Below are 14,509 nucleotides of genomic sequence, written 5' to 3' on the forward strand. Positions count from 1 at the left end.
ATGGTCAGTTTTATCTGTACATTGTTCCCGAAAGAAAGTTTATTTTTTAGATGGTCTGTGAAAATATTTAAACGGTGTGATTTCAAGATTAAAAGAGCAGTTTCATATCTTAGATTAAATCAACAGTTTCTTTAATCTCAATTCATAAAAAATAAAATAATAAATTCTTAACGCCATAAATTAATAGTTACCTATTTATGATATAAGTGTTAAAAGTACACCTTTAAGGCACGCATGTGAAAGTTTGCAGAATGAGCGTAGGCGAGTTCTGCAATTCACATGAGTGCCTTAAAAATGTACTTTTTAACAAGCATATCATACAATATTTTTTCTACAAACGTAATTAGAGGACAATATCTACAAAAACTTTTACTTGAACTTGACTGACATTCCAATTTTATATATTTTTGACATTACATGCAGTGCCTTAAAATTTTTTTAAAAGCACTAGAGCCTTAAAGTTACATTTTTAACGCTCGTATCTAGTGCTAAAAATTTCATTTTTAACAGGGTTGTAGAAAAAACAATTTATTCTAAAAAATAACAATTTTATAATTTTAACTAAAACATTTTACATTGAATTTTCAAAAAGTCAACCACGTTCAGTCAAGCAGTAGCCCAATCTATTGTATAATTGCCTTCGGGTGTTCGACAACATTTCGAGTGTTTGAAAGGCCCGAATGATTTTTGACGTAATTCGTCTAAATTTCTGGCACGTTCAAGCTCATGTCGGTAAATTTGTTGTTTCACATAATAACCCCATACGAAAAAGTCCAACAATATGTAATGAAAAAATAAACGTTTATTTGACGTTTCCGTTATCAAAACGGAATGTCACTTTGCGTGCAATTATGCGTGGTGTATGCAGTTTTCAGATTACCACCCCTGTATTTTATTGCATATAAAATATTTTTTTATTACTTAAGAAGTAAAAATCTTCCTATGTAGATGGTATATAATTTTATTAAATTTTTTTTTCTAAAAAAAATCCAAGTTGGAATCAAAGTACATCACAAAGTACATCACAAACGTTTTCGGCCTTAATAGACCATCATCAGGTTAAACCTAGAAATAAGTAAACCATTGTATTTTTTTTTAGTTGAAATAATTTATTATTTGACTTAATTTATAATATGACGTAATATATTACACAACGTATTTTGCAAAGTTTTCCTTATGATAATGCACATTCTCAGTTTGTTTTTTGTTTTTTTTTCTGGTTCGTCCAATATTTTGGAAGACAACTAGAATTTTCAATTATACTTAGCTATTTTATATTTTTATCAGTTTAGAAAGTTGACATTTAAGAGCAAACAGTAGCGATCAACAGGTAGCAACAAACGCGTTCCAAGATTGCGGCTCTCATTTTGAATATTTTGTCGAGATATTTGGCACACATATTCGTAATATAATAAAGAATGACGGTACAGAGCCCAATTTCAGAAATATGTTAGTACGTGGAAATTACTCTATAACTAAAGACAAAAAAATGCACTTTTTTTAATAAACTTTTTTATCCCATGCCTAGATTTTGTGACACATTGGAACTACTAAAAATCGATTTTTTTATAACAAGAAATCGAACGTCACTGACTTGGCAACATTTCGCGCCTATGTGTTTAAAAATTATTGTTTTTGATATTATAAACGTCACTGTCAGTTGTAACAAAAATGTGGGGTACTTCTGTTTGAGTAACCGTTGGGAGAAATATCTAAACTCCAACAGAAGTAGGCAAAGAAGGGGAAGCAAATGTATTGGAATGAAGGGGCTTCTACGTTGGGAAGCAAATGTAACAAATACTACCTTAGCGTACAAGTAGTACTTGTATGGGAATGTGAAATGAAAAAGTCAGATGGTAAACTATTGACAGAAACAGAAGTAGATGGATGAAACTGACTGTAGTTAAGCTAGCAGGGTATAGAAGAGAATGAGCCCTTGATACTCAAGGATAGTTCGGCCAATTTTCGCGCCGTCAAAGACAGTAAATCTACAGAATATAGATGATGGATATAAAGGGAATATCAAGATGAACAAAGACTAGAAAATATAGAAAAATAACAATAAATCGTGGGCGCCAGTAGAGCGTAGACTATGGCTCTACCAGGTATCCTATACTGCTGCACTCTTGCTAGTTAGTTGCTATGACAATAAAATTAGTAAACCTAGAAACATATGACAACAACTACGTAATAAAAGAAATATTATACAACCCAATTAATAGTGTATTTAGCTTTTACTTATATGTACAATAAATTCGTATATGTACCAACAAGGTATACCCTAAAATTAATAAAACAAAATATTTTACTAATAAAGTATGTACAATGTACAGTCTACAGAGTAGTTTAAACAAAAGAGGAACAAAGTCCACCCCTAAAAATTGGTTTGAAATGTCATCCAATTTATGGTACAAAAAAGAACCGACACACTACTCGAGGTAAAACTCTAACTTCATGTGCGGTTACAATAATAAAAAAAACAAGTTAAATGGTCAATTACCCTGAGGGGGACGAAAGCCAAGGTTCATTAATTATAATATATATAAAAAAATTACCAAATTTTCTCCGGATAGTTGAGCTCAATTACCTTTACACGTGAGAAAAGAAACAAAAGAAATTAATTTATTAGAAAAATGCAAATTTGAAGCCTTGAAGAGGAGGTATTATTTATTATTAAAAATTGAAAATATTTAAATTATTTCTTTTGTTTTTGTTTGAAAAAATTATGAATAACTTAGTGGAGTATAATGTAAACTTATTTAATTTTATATTTTTAATAGATATTGAATGTTCCAATTATTTAGAAAAAATTAATGTTCTTGAAAATAATAATAAAAAAAAAATACTTAATCACTGTCCAACACCAACTAACGTAAAGTCTTTTCCAAAGTTCCAAACAAAATAATGATAGTCCAAAAACCAACTCAAAAGACGATTCCAGCTCCTAAGCTACCCCGTGACTACTGCTAAAGTTTTTTTTTTTTTTATTTCATCCCTGATGTTAGTGGGATGAACATTCCAGTGGTTCCAAGTGGCTAAAAGATACAAACCCATTGTTAATTTGGGCAATCAATCTTATGGAATTAGGAAATAAGTTGGAAGTTAAACTTCCAATAAAAACTGGTCAGGATCCATTATAATAATAATAGTAATAATAATAATAGCTTTATTGCCCAACAGTTTCCCATTTACAGGACAATGATAAAAATATTACATAATTTATAACACCTATAGGTAAGATTTAAGCAGTAGTACCAAAAAAAATAACATTAATAATACAAGTTAGACTAAAATTAATATAAATTCAAACCGAAAAAGAAAATAAATTAATAAAAAAAATTAAATAAAATAAAATAAAATAAAAAATTAGTGCTTATTTCAGACACTCAATAGCTACTTTTATAAAGTTCCTTTGAGAACATGAAAAAATGTCACAATGCTTACCAATAACATTAAAATTTCTACACATTACATTAATAGGAGCCTTACATAGAATATTTGTACGAGCTCTTTTACACCTAAATAATACATTTGTTCTTAAATTTGACCTTGGAATATTAAAATTAATGTTTTGTAATATTGAAATACAATCAATTGCATTATTAACAAGTTTGTACAAAAAAATTAAAGATGCAACTTTTCTTCTTAATTCTAAACTACGCATACTAAAACGATCACACAAGTAATTATTATCTATACCTCTAGCCGGATAAAGACCATTTACTTTAAACATTAAAAATTTTAGAAATTTTCTCTGAACGCTTTCAATTGCAATGTTATGACAATCATAGAAAGGACTCCATACAATACTGGCATATTCAAGTTTAGAGCGGACATAAGTATAATATAGCAATGTTAATGACTTTATATTATTAAATGACTTACAATTGCGAATTAAAAACCCATAAGCCTTCAACGCTTCAGAAACTTTAACACACATATGTTCCACAAAAGTAAGTTTTGTGTCAAAAATTACACCCAAATCCTTAACCGTGTTCTGCCTTTCTAATATTTTATCGTGACAACTATAGTTAAATACAAATAAACTTGATTTCCTAGAAACATTAAAAGAAGTGTTGTTTTTTTTTCTGTACCAAAAACATAGGTTCCACTTGACCTTGAATAACTTTATGGAATTTTATATAGAAACATGTGGATTTAGAGCTAGGAATGATATTAAAAATTGTATCTATAGATAGTTAGTCGAAATATATAATAAAGACAAGAAGAAATGAAAAGAATTTATGGAAATTATAAATTTTCCGGTCATCAATATGGCTTCCTATATGAATGAAGTAATAATACAACTTACCCGATAGCAATCATCCCAAATTTTTACCAAATTAATACTTTTCTTCTTCAACAAAACAAAACTTTCTCCTCCTTCAACTTAATTACGATAGCTTCCGTATAAAAAAATAACTAAAAGGTGATTCCTTTTTTTGTTCAAAAAGCCACCGACCACTTCGAACTTATTTATTTGGAGGTTCAGTTAACAGTGAAACTTTTTAAAAATTTGACAGTTCTTCTTGATACTTGCGACAGCGGCTACTCGTGGAACTAATGTCCAGTGTTGGCGGTGTTGCAAGATGGAAAAGTAGCATTTTATAAATATTAAATTATTGATTTTTAATTAAAATATTTTCATTAAGTAACGTTCCGTTACATTCCCCTCCAACTTGATGAAAAAAAATTTAGGTACAAAATTTTTTTTTTCTAAACTTAAAATATCACTAACCATAGTGGTCTATTTCTTCATTACACATTGATTAACAAGATTAAGACAATTTTATCAAGAAAAAAGTATGGACTTCTTCAGATTCCATAAGATGACTCAAAGTCATATTAAATGTCTGTATAAACCATTAGTGAAGAAACCAAAACATTGACTCGATTATAGTAATAAATTTATAGTGACAAATAAGTGTCGAATTGGGCACTAGGTCCAAAATTGAAATATCCATGGACATCAAATTTATGATGGCATATCCAAGGACGAACAACCAGGCAAAATGTGATCCAATTCGCACAATAAGGAACTAGTAGCTATACTAAAATAAAATCATAGTAATGATTGACTGAAGGAAATGAAGAATTGAACACTTAATCCAAAATTGAACTCACAATGGACACCAGATTTATAACAGCATATCCAGAGAAGAACAACCAGGAAGATTTTTGGAACAATTCTCACTAATACCAAATAATACTAATATAACAAGGAAGTAATTAACACAAAATAAGTGAGCAATCGGACGCTATCCAAAATCGGACTAACAATGGACACCAGATTCATAAAAGCATATCCAGAGAAGAAGGATCAGGAAGATTTATGGACCAATTCTCATTAACACTATATAAAATAAATAACTTAGGTCTACCTAAACCTTATACCAAACTAATCTATTGGATATAGATATAGAATTTATGGTTTAGAACAAAAGGACAGCCATATATCGATTCCATCCTTATATCGAGTTACCATAGCATCCATGAACCCAATCTAATAAACAAAAAAAATGAACAAAGTGTGAGGTAATGTATGTCACACTTATCCATACTAACCAACAGAGATGTAATCAATTAAACCGATAATAAGATAAATACCTAAAGTATATCGACTAAAGGAATTCGGTGACTAAATAAAATTGATTCGTGCTGGTATTCGCTAGTTATAGCATGTTGCTACAGCAGATGTATGCCAATAACCAGACACAATAATAAGTAAAAATAAAGTGGTGAACTAATATTCTGTTCTGTGATACCACTATCTGGGTAACAGAAAAATGTCGAGAACAAGCAAACAATTTTAAATAAAACTGTAGATTTATGATATGTTCTCACATATGTAGGATTATCTAGGAAATATACCTGAATCTAAACAACAACTTTTGCCTAAGGAAAGAAGTAACAATGTAATGACAATAACAACTCATCTGTCTAAATACCCTAAATATGGAATCAAATGAACTTGCTAGGTATAGGGATAGTCAAAGCACAAACTCTATGAATAAGAGACATAATATAAACTAAATAAACTTCCCTATCAACCTGTAACAAGGTAACTGGAATAATTAGATAATTACACTAAAAATGGTTGTCATTATCCAACAAAAAAGGATCAATCATTTCATGATTGAACATGGTTATGACGAATAAACATCTGTGTACTCTGCCATGAAAGACATAGATTACGAAATTTAATCGAACAGCACTGGCCACGTACCGAACAACAACTTCGAACCCACGTATTCACTAAATCCTAGTACACACAGACTAATTCTTAGAGGAAATAATATGAAAGACACAAGAATCCATACCTAAATCTAAATTACAACTAATTCCAGGTTCATACTGTATATTAATAAGGGTATAAATTATTGTGAAGTATTTAGGACATCCGTGACAACATAGATAAGGTAAACCAATAGCAAATTAAACTGTAACATCTTTCCAATATGGCAAATCCACTAACAAAATATAAAACAAATAGATAATCCAATATCCAAAGGTAACACACAAGTCAAGATATAGTAGTCTACAACGTAGTCCCATTGCAGTTAAATATGAGTAGTTGTATGAGTCTACATTGCCAAATATATTATATAAACATATAAATCATCCTTCCTATGTAATGGATGTGTATCAAAAAGAACAAAAAGAAATAAGTCTGAGTCCCTATTTATTTTATATTGCTGATGACAGGACTAGTACCTAAGCTTGTTACTGATAGTAATTAAATGCACATCTTATATCACCAAAATATGATGAATTCACCCATCCGGTACTACATATATGCAATAATTACCTAATAAATTAAAGTCTCAAAAACTGCCAAAAAATAAAAATTAATCCATGTAACTAAAACCTATCTGGTGACAAAACAACATTAGATTCAAATAACAAACCGCAGTAAAAATCGAGCTAAAGACAACAGAGGAAGATATTAGCTTAAACAACTCTGTTTAGCTAATTTTCGTCTGAAGAGGAAGAACCAACCTCGTCCATGGTATTATCAGGCAGTAAATCCTTTATATGAAACTGACCAATTCGTTTGTTCGTCGAATTGTCCTTTAATTCATACACTAAAGGAGATAATACCCTCACGACCGTGCACGGGATATATTTCTGACAAAACTTTGCAGAAATGGCATCACCCTTACTGGATTTTACAAAATTACGCTTTAAGACCCGATCACCAACAAAGAATCGCATATCTCGTTTCCTTAAATTATACTGACTCTGATTCCTGAGGTAAGAAGTTTTTAACTTTTTCCTAATGTCAGCAAAAATGGGGGGTAACTGTTGGAGATCTTCCAGACGATGGAGATTCTCCGAAATCTGAGGAAGAGTAGTACGATTCTCAGAAATTAATCCAAAATAGTCACCAGACAGTGGAACATTTCTTCCAAAATTAAGATAAGCTGGAGAACATTGCGTGACTTCATGAACAGAAGTACGAATGGCCTGAGCGACTGAATGAATATATTGATCCCAAGCTCTATGATCCATATAAGTATAAGACCTTAGTGCAGTTACGATACTGCGATTAACACGCTCAGTATGGTTTGCCTGCGGATGGTAGGCAGCATTATAAAAAATCTTTTGGACCTTGTATTTACTCAAGAGATCTTTAAAAGCTTTGGACACAAATTGTGGTCCATTATCACATGATACTATTTGAGGAACCCCAAATAGTAAGAAAACTTGTTCTTCTAAATATTTTAAAATGGCTGGAGTTGTGGCCTGACGAAGAGGAAAAACTAAGGGAAACTTAGTGAAATAATCCACAACTACCAAACAACATGTATTACCCTTATAGCTACGTGGATATGGTCCAATAAGATCTAATGATATCATTTGCCAAGGAAAATTAATGTTCCTGTAGGAACCCATGAGTCCAGCTTGAGGTAGGTTACTTGGCTTGCAGGTTGCACAAACCCTACATCTAGAGATGTATTTCTTGACCGAGTTGCGCAGACCAGGCCAGTAATATAAATCAGCTATTTTACAAAAAGTTTTATAAAACCCGAAGTGACCTGATGTCACATCATCATGAAAATTTCTCAAGACTTCTTCCCTATTAGCTGTTGGAACTACTATTTTCCAGTCAGACATATTCGACAGTGACTCTATAGGACTGATAACATGTTTATATAGGACATTATTCTCTACTCTGAAATCAGGGTACTGACCAGGTTCTTGGGTAACTTTCTCCAACATATTCTGATACCATGTATCCGGAACTAAGGTGGATATGTCAAGAAGGTTGACATCAAACGTTCGAGACAATGCATCAGCTACTACAACACCATTAGCCTTGCGATGTACGATATTATAGTCAAACGCTGATAACTTACAAATCCAACGAGATAATCGTTGGGATGGATTTCGCATAGAATGCAACCACAACAACGAACTATGATCAGTTATAAGTGTGCACTTACGACCTTCCAAATAATAACGGAATGCCTCCAAGCCATGAATGATGGCAAGCAGTTCACGTTCAGTAGTGGAGTAATTTTTCTGAGCCTTGTTCAGCTTCTTGCTTGTGTAAGCTATGGGGTGTTCTGAACCATCTTTCATCTGAAAGAGTACACCACCTGATGCTGTATTCGAACAATCAGTCATGAGATAAAAATGTTCCTTGAAATCAGGAGAGGTCATGACTGGAGCACTGGTAAGGGCTTCTTTAATGCGATGGAAAGCATCATCAGCCTCAGGAGTCCAGGTAATAGTCTGGCCCTTTTTCCTATTTTTAAGAAGGTCAGTAAGAGGTGACAACAAAGTAGAGTAAGAAGGCACAAACCGGCGATAGTATCCACACATTCCCAAGATCCTACGTAACTGGGTGGTGGTTTTAGGTATGGGGAAGTCCTTAATAGCAGATACTTTATCCGGATTTGTCCTCAGACCTTGACTATCAACAACGTATCCTAGGAATTTTAAATTAGGACGACAAAAATTACATTTATCTAAATTCACCGTAAGATTAGCCTCTTTAAGGCGTGAAAATAGCTTGCCTAATATTTCAATATGTAAATCAAAATCAGGAGTAACCACTAAAATATCATCTAGATAATAGAAGACATATGGCTCAAGTTGTGGACCGATAACCAAGTCCATTAAACGACACATTGTCTGGGGAGCAGAAACAAGACCGAAAGGCATGGTAACAAATTGAAATAGCCCTTTCCCACTGACAGCAAAAGCGGTATACTTCTTACTCTCTTCACTCAAAGGAATTTGTAAGAAGGCCTTAGATAGATCAATGGAAGAGATGTATTTAGCATTCTGAAGTTTGCTTAAGATAACATCTATTCTGGGGATAGGATAAGCGTCCCTATTAGCAGTGATACTATTTAATTTCCGACCATCGAAACAAACTCTAAAGGATCCATCCTTCTTTTTTATGAGCCAAAGCGGACTGCAATAACAAGACTTGGACGGTTCGATAATATTTAAGGAGAGCATCGAATCAACCTCCTTTTCTAAATCTGCCTGCCATGCTTGAGGTATGGGATACTGATATTGTCGAAAAGGGGTTGAAGTATTCACTTCAATAGTATGAGACATTAGATGAGTACGGCCTAATTTATCTTTAGAAGAAATCGATGAAAATTTAGAAATGATATTCTCTAGTTGTTTTTGTTCCCTGACAGACAAACTAGAAAACTCACGAATAGCACTGAGGGTTGACAAATTGAATGATGATATAGAAACTGAAAAGTCAGAACAGTTCAATGTGCTGTTAAATGTATTTAAGAAATCCATGCCAAGAATTATGGAGTTTCGAACAGAAGGTATGATATAAAATGTAATTGTTTTCCGAATATTAGCAACTAAGATGTCTGTCTCAAATTTACCTGTAATTGACTGAACTGTACCATCTGCAGTAGACACTTGCAAAGAAGAAATAGGCATAATAGTAATATCAGTATTTTCTAGTAACTTTAATGAATAAGAACCTATTAAAGAAATATTTGAGCCACTATCTAATAGAGCTAAGCATGATTGTCCTAATATCTCAATTTCAAGATACGGTCGGTTATCATTGTGTTTTCTGACTAATAAAGAATTTATATCAAAATCTAAAGGATCTGCTTGGTTATCAAAATTATGGGGTAACAACACAGACATATTATCATTACTAACAAAACTAGAAACGGGTATAGACAAGGGAACTACTTCACTACTACACTTACCATTATGTTCAACACTATCAACTAAAGGAGTGTTTACGGATGACCATCTATGATCACTTGAACCATGTGGACTTAATATATCACAATTAGAGCTTACTGTTTTGATTGATTTTGATCTGTGGTGCGTGCTGATCTTTTTGATGACACCCCTTTCCCTTTCCGACTGAAAGATGGGTTTGTGTTGCTTGACGTGCTTGGACTTGCAGATTCTGTTGATGCTGGGGTTTGGTTCCCTGATAGGGAAGTGGAAGGAGAAACGCTCAGGGGACGGACCTCCAACGTTCCGTTTCCCGAACATTTGAAACAGTTCCGTTTGAGGGTATTTTCTCGACCACAACCGTGGCAGAAAATACGATTTTGAGGGATCTCACACCCAACAAACGTGTGACCCGGAAGATGACAATTCCAGCAGACAATAGAAGACCAAGATAACGTTTCCTCCAAACGTTTGCACTTTTCAGTGAGGTCTGTGATACTTTGAATGTCCATCAAAGCTAATTGCTTATGGTAAGAAGGTAACAGACATTTGAGAATGATTTTAATTTTGGCAGAGTCTGTTAGAGAAGTCTCAAGTCGACTACACATGCCCAAAATTGTGTTAATAAACATAGTCACAGGTTCATTTGGTTTCTGTTTATGGTTCTTTATTTCGTCTAAGAGGTCATCTTGAAAAGAATAAGGGAGAAAATCAGATTTTAATTTCTGAGCTAACTCAGACCAAGTGGAAAAACTATTACGATTATTCATATACCAAGTAAATGCAGGACCTGTAAATAATTCAGCAGAAGCTGCAAAAAGATCATCCTCACTCACACCTCTTGAAATACGGAGACATTCCACTCTTTCCAAAACTGTAATTACTTGATCGTAGTGACCTTGACCAGAAAATGAAATTCCCCACTTATGTATGTGAATAGGTTTGGGGTGTAAGAAAGAGTTAGCTACTTGAACAGAAGAAGTAGGAGTGGAGGTGGCTATCGGACATACTCGAGAATCAAGTTCGCCTTCTAAACCAAGAATCCTAATGGACATAGAGCGCTTGTAAGTTTGTTGTTCCTCATCAGAGCAAGATAGTAAATGAACACGACCAGAGATATGAGCAAGACGTGATATGCACCTAGAATACATGCTATCATGGACAGTCCCTCTAAAATCAGATATCTTTTTAGCAAGATCCTCAATCGTCTCGTTTATCCCCTGTTGTTGTTCAGGAAAAGGAATAGCTGCAGCAGAAATTTGTCGGAAACTCCTATTCCCTTGTTCTTGTTTAAGAGCACCCCGCAATAGACTGCGTTTTCTATCAACTTTATCAGATTCTTCGACCTCTATGTCCCTTATCCTCAACTCGTACTCTAATTCCTTAACTAACAAATGCTCTGGCTGAAAGGCACACATGATGAGAGGAAAAACAAACAATGAAACAATCAAAATCAAAAATGTGACCAGCAAAGTATATTTAAGTTTGTAAGGGTATCTATGAAGAAAATATTAGCAACACACCAACAGAATCAACAAATCTCCCCAATAATTATAATCAGGTTATCAATGTAAATGTGAGTAATGAAAATAATTTTCAGTTATGTTCAAAAATAGCTCTGAAAAAAAAATATGTACCTATATATTTGGTCAACAATTAGTTGATCCTAAAAATATACCAATATTGTCTGAATGTATTCAAATGTATAGAATAATATATGTTTTAGTTATTTATTGTTAGGTTAAATATATATTATATAAACTCCTAATAAATTATAAACTCCAATATAGACTGACAGCTGTACAACTATAACTAAAAATAGGGTATTCAAATATTAATCTAACAATACAGCAATATAAGAGTACCTGAAAAAAAAATGATAACAAAATTGGGGATAAAATAAATCAACAAGATGTGAGGGAATACCAACAGAAAATAATACACAAACTTAGATAGAAGAGAAAATATGACCTAAAGAAAATACTGTCTTTGACCTAAGATGGCACCACGTTGGGATACGTCACTGTAACAAAAATGTGGGGTACTTCTGTTTGAGTAACCGTTGGGAGAAATATCTAAACTCCAACAGAAGTAGGCAAAGAAGGGGAAGCAAATGTATTGGAATGAAGGGGCTTCTACGTTGGGAAGCAAATGTAACAAATACTACCTTAGCGTACAAGTAGTACTTGTATGGGAATGTGAAATGAAAAAGTCAGATGGTAAACTATTGACAGAAACAGAAGTAGATGGATGAAACTGACTGTAGTTAAGCTAGCAGGGTATAGAAGAGAATGAGCCCTTGATACTCAAGGATAGTTCGGCCAATTTTCGCGCCGTCAAAGACAGTAAATCTACAGAATATAGATGATGGATATAAAGGGAATATCAAGATGAACAAAGACTAGAAAATATAGAAAAATAACAATAAATCGTGGGCGCCAGTAGAGCGTAGACTATGGCTCTACCAGGTATCCTATACTGCTGCACTCTTGCTAGTTAGTTGCTATGACAATAAAATTAGTAAACCTAGAAACATATGACAACAACTACGTAATAAAAGAAATATTATACAACCCAATCAATAGTGTATTTAGCTTTTACTTATATGTACAATAAATTCGTATATGTACCAACAAGGTATACCCTAAAATTAATAAAACAAAATATTTTACTAATAAAGTATGTACAATGTACAGTCTACAGAGTAGTTTAAACAAAAGAGGAACAAAGTCCACCCCTAAAAATTGGTTTGAAATGTCAAATCCAATTTATGGTACAAAAAAGAACCGACACACTACTCGAGGTAAAACTCTAACTTCATGTGCGGTTACAATAATAAAAAAAACAAGTTAAATGGTCAATTACCCTGAGGGGAACGAAAGCCAAGGTTCATTAATTATAATATATATAAAAAAATTACCAAATTTTCTCCGGATAGTTGAGCTCAATTACCTTTACACGTGAGAAAAGAAACAAAAGAAATTAATTTATTAGAAAAATGCAAATTTGAAGCCTTGAAGAGGAGGTATTATTTATTATTAAAAATTGAAAATATTTAAATTATTTCTTTTGTTTTGGTTTGAAAAAATTATGAATAACTTAGGGGAGTATAATGTAAACTTATTTAATTTTATATTTTTAATAGATATTGAATGTTCCAATTATTTAGAAAAAAATAATGTTCTTGAAAATAATAATAAAAAAAAAATACTTAATCACTGTCCAACACCAACTAACGTAAAGTCTTTTCCAAAGTTCCAAACAAAATAATGATAGTCCAAAAACCAACTCAAAAGACGATTCCAGCTCCTAAGCTACCCCGTGACTGCTGCTAAAGTTTTTTTTTTTTATTTCATCCCTGATGTTAGTGGGATGAACATTCCAGTGGTTCCAAGTGGCTAAAAGATACAAACCCATTGTTAATTTGGGCAATCAATCTTATGGAATTAGGAAATAAGTTGGAAGTTAAACTTCCAATAAAAACTGGTCAGGATCCATTAAAAGAAGTGTTGTTTTTTTTTTCTGTACCAAAAACATAGGTTCCACTTGACCTTGAATAACTTTATGGAATTTTATATAGAAACATGTGGATTTAGAGCTAGGAATGATATTAAAAATTGTATCTATAGATAGTTAGTCGAAATATATAATAAAGACAAGAAGAAATGAAAAGAATTTATGGAAATTATAAATTTTCCGGTCATCAATATGGCTTCCTATATGAATGAAGTAATAATACAACTTACCCGATAGCAATCATCCCAAATTTTTACCAAATTAATACTTTTCTTCTTCAACAAAACAAAACTTTCTCCTCCTTCAACTTAATTACGATAGCTTCCGTATAAAAAAATAACTAAAAGGTGATTCCTTTTTTGTTCAAAAAGCCACCGACCACTTCGAACTTATTTATTTGGAGGTTCAGCTAACAGTGAAACTTTTTAAAAATTTGACAGTTCTTCTTGATACTTGCGACAGCGGCTACTCGTGGAACTAATGTCCAGTGTTGGCGGTGTTGCAAGATGGAAAAGTAGCATTTTATAAATATTAAATAATTGATTTTTAATTAAAATATTTTCATTAAGTAACGTTCCGTTACACAGTGCCGAATTACCGACGCACTGTTGCCTCACTTTTGAAAGTGCGCAGAACTTTCGCAATCTTGGACCGCGTTTGTTGCTACCTGTTAATCGCTACTGTGTGCTCTTAAAAGTTGATTTATTACTAGGCCAAGACTGTTTATTGTTTCTAGAGATATAAAAGCTAGAATTGTCTACTGCATTTCTTAAAAGACTATTAATTTATGATGCTCGTAGCGTTTCCTGTT

General features: G+C 32.8%; 2 long non-coding RNA genes across 2 annotated transcripts; both read right to left on the bottom strand.

The window, feature by feature from the left end:
• Positions 1-2,845: 2,845 nt before the first annotated feature.
• On the bottom strand, positions 2,846-4,461 carry LOC126887618 (uncharacterized). The gene is made up of 2 exons (XR_007699117.1): positions 4,313-4,461; positions 2,846-3,035 (listed from the first exon to the last, which is right to left on the bottom strand). It is a non-coding gene; the product is annotated as an uncharacterized LOC126887618 (long non-coding RNA).
• An 8,931-nt stretch (positions 4,462-13,392) lies between these two features.
• Positions 13,393-14,229, bottom strand: LOC126887617 (uncharacterized). Its single transcript, XR_007699116.1, has 2 exons — positions 13,929-14,229; positions 13,393-13,580 (listed from the first exon to the last, which is right to left on the bottom strand). It is a non-coding gene; the product is annotated as an uncharacterized LOC126887617 (long non-coding RNA).
• Positions 14,230-14,509: the final 280 nt, after the last annotated feature.

The sequence above is a fragment of the Diabrotica virgifera genome, chromosome 7 (assembly GCF_917563875.1).
Source record: "Diabrotica virgifera virgifera chromosome 7, PGI_DIABVI_V3a".
In the NCBI taxonomy this organism is placed as follows: domain Eukaryota; kingdom Metazoa; phylum Arthropoda; class Insecta; order Coleoptera; family Chrysomelidae; genus Diabrotica; species Diabrotica virgifera.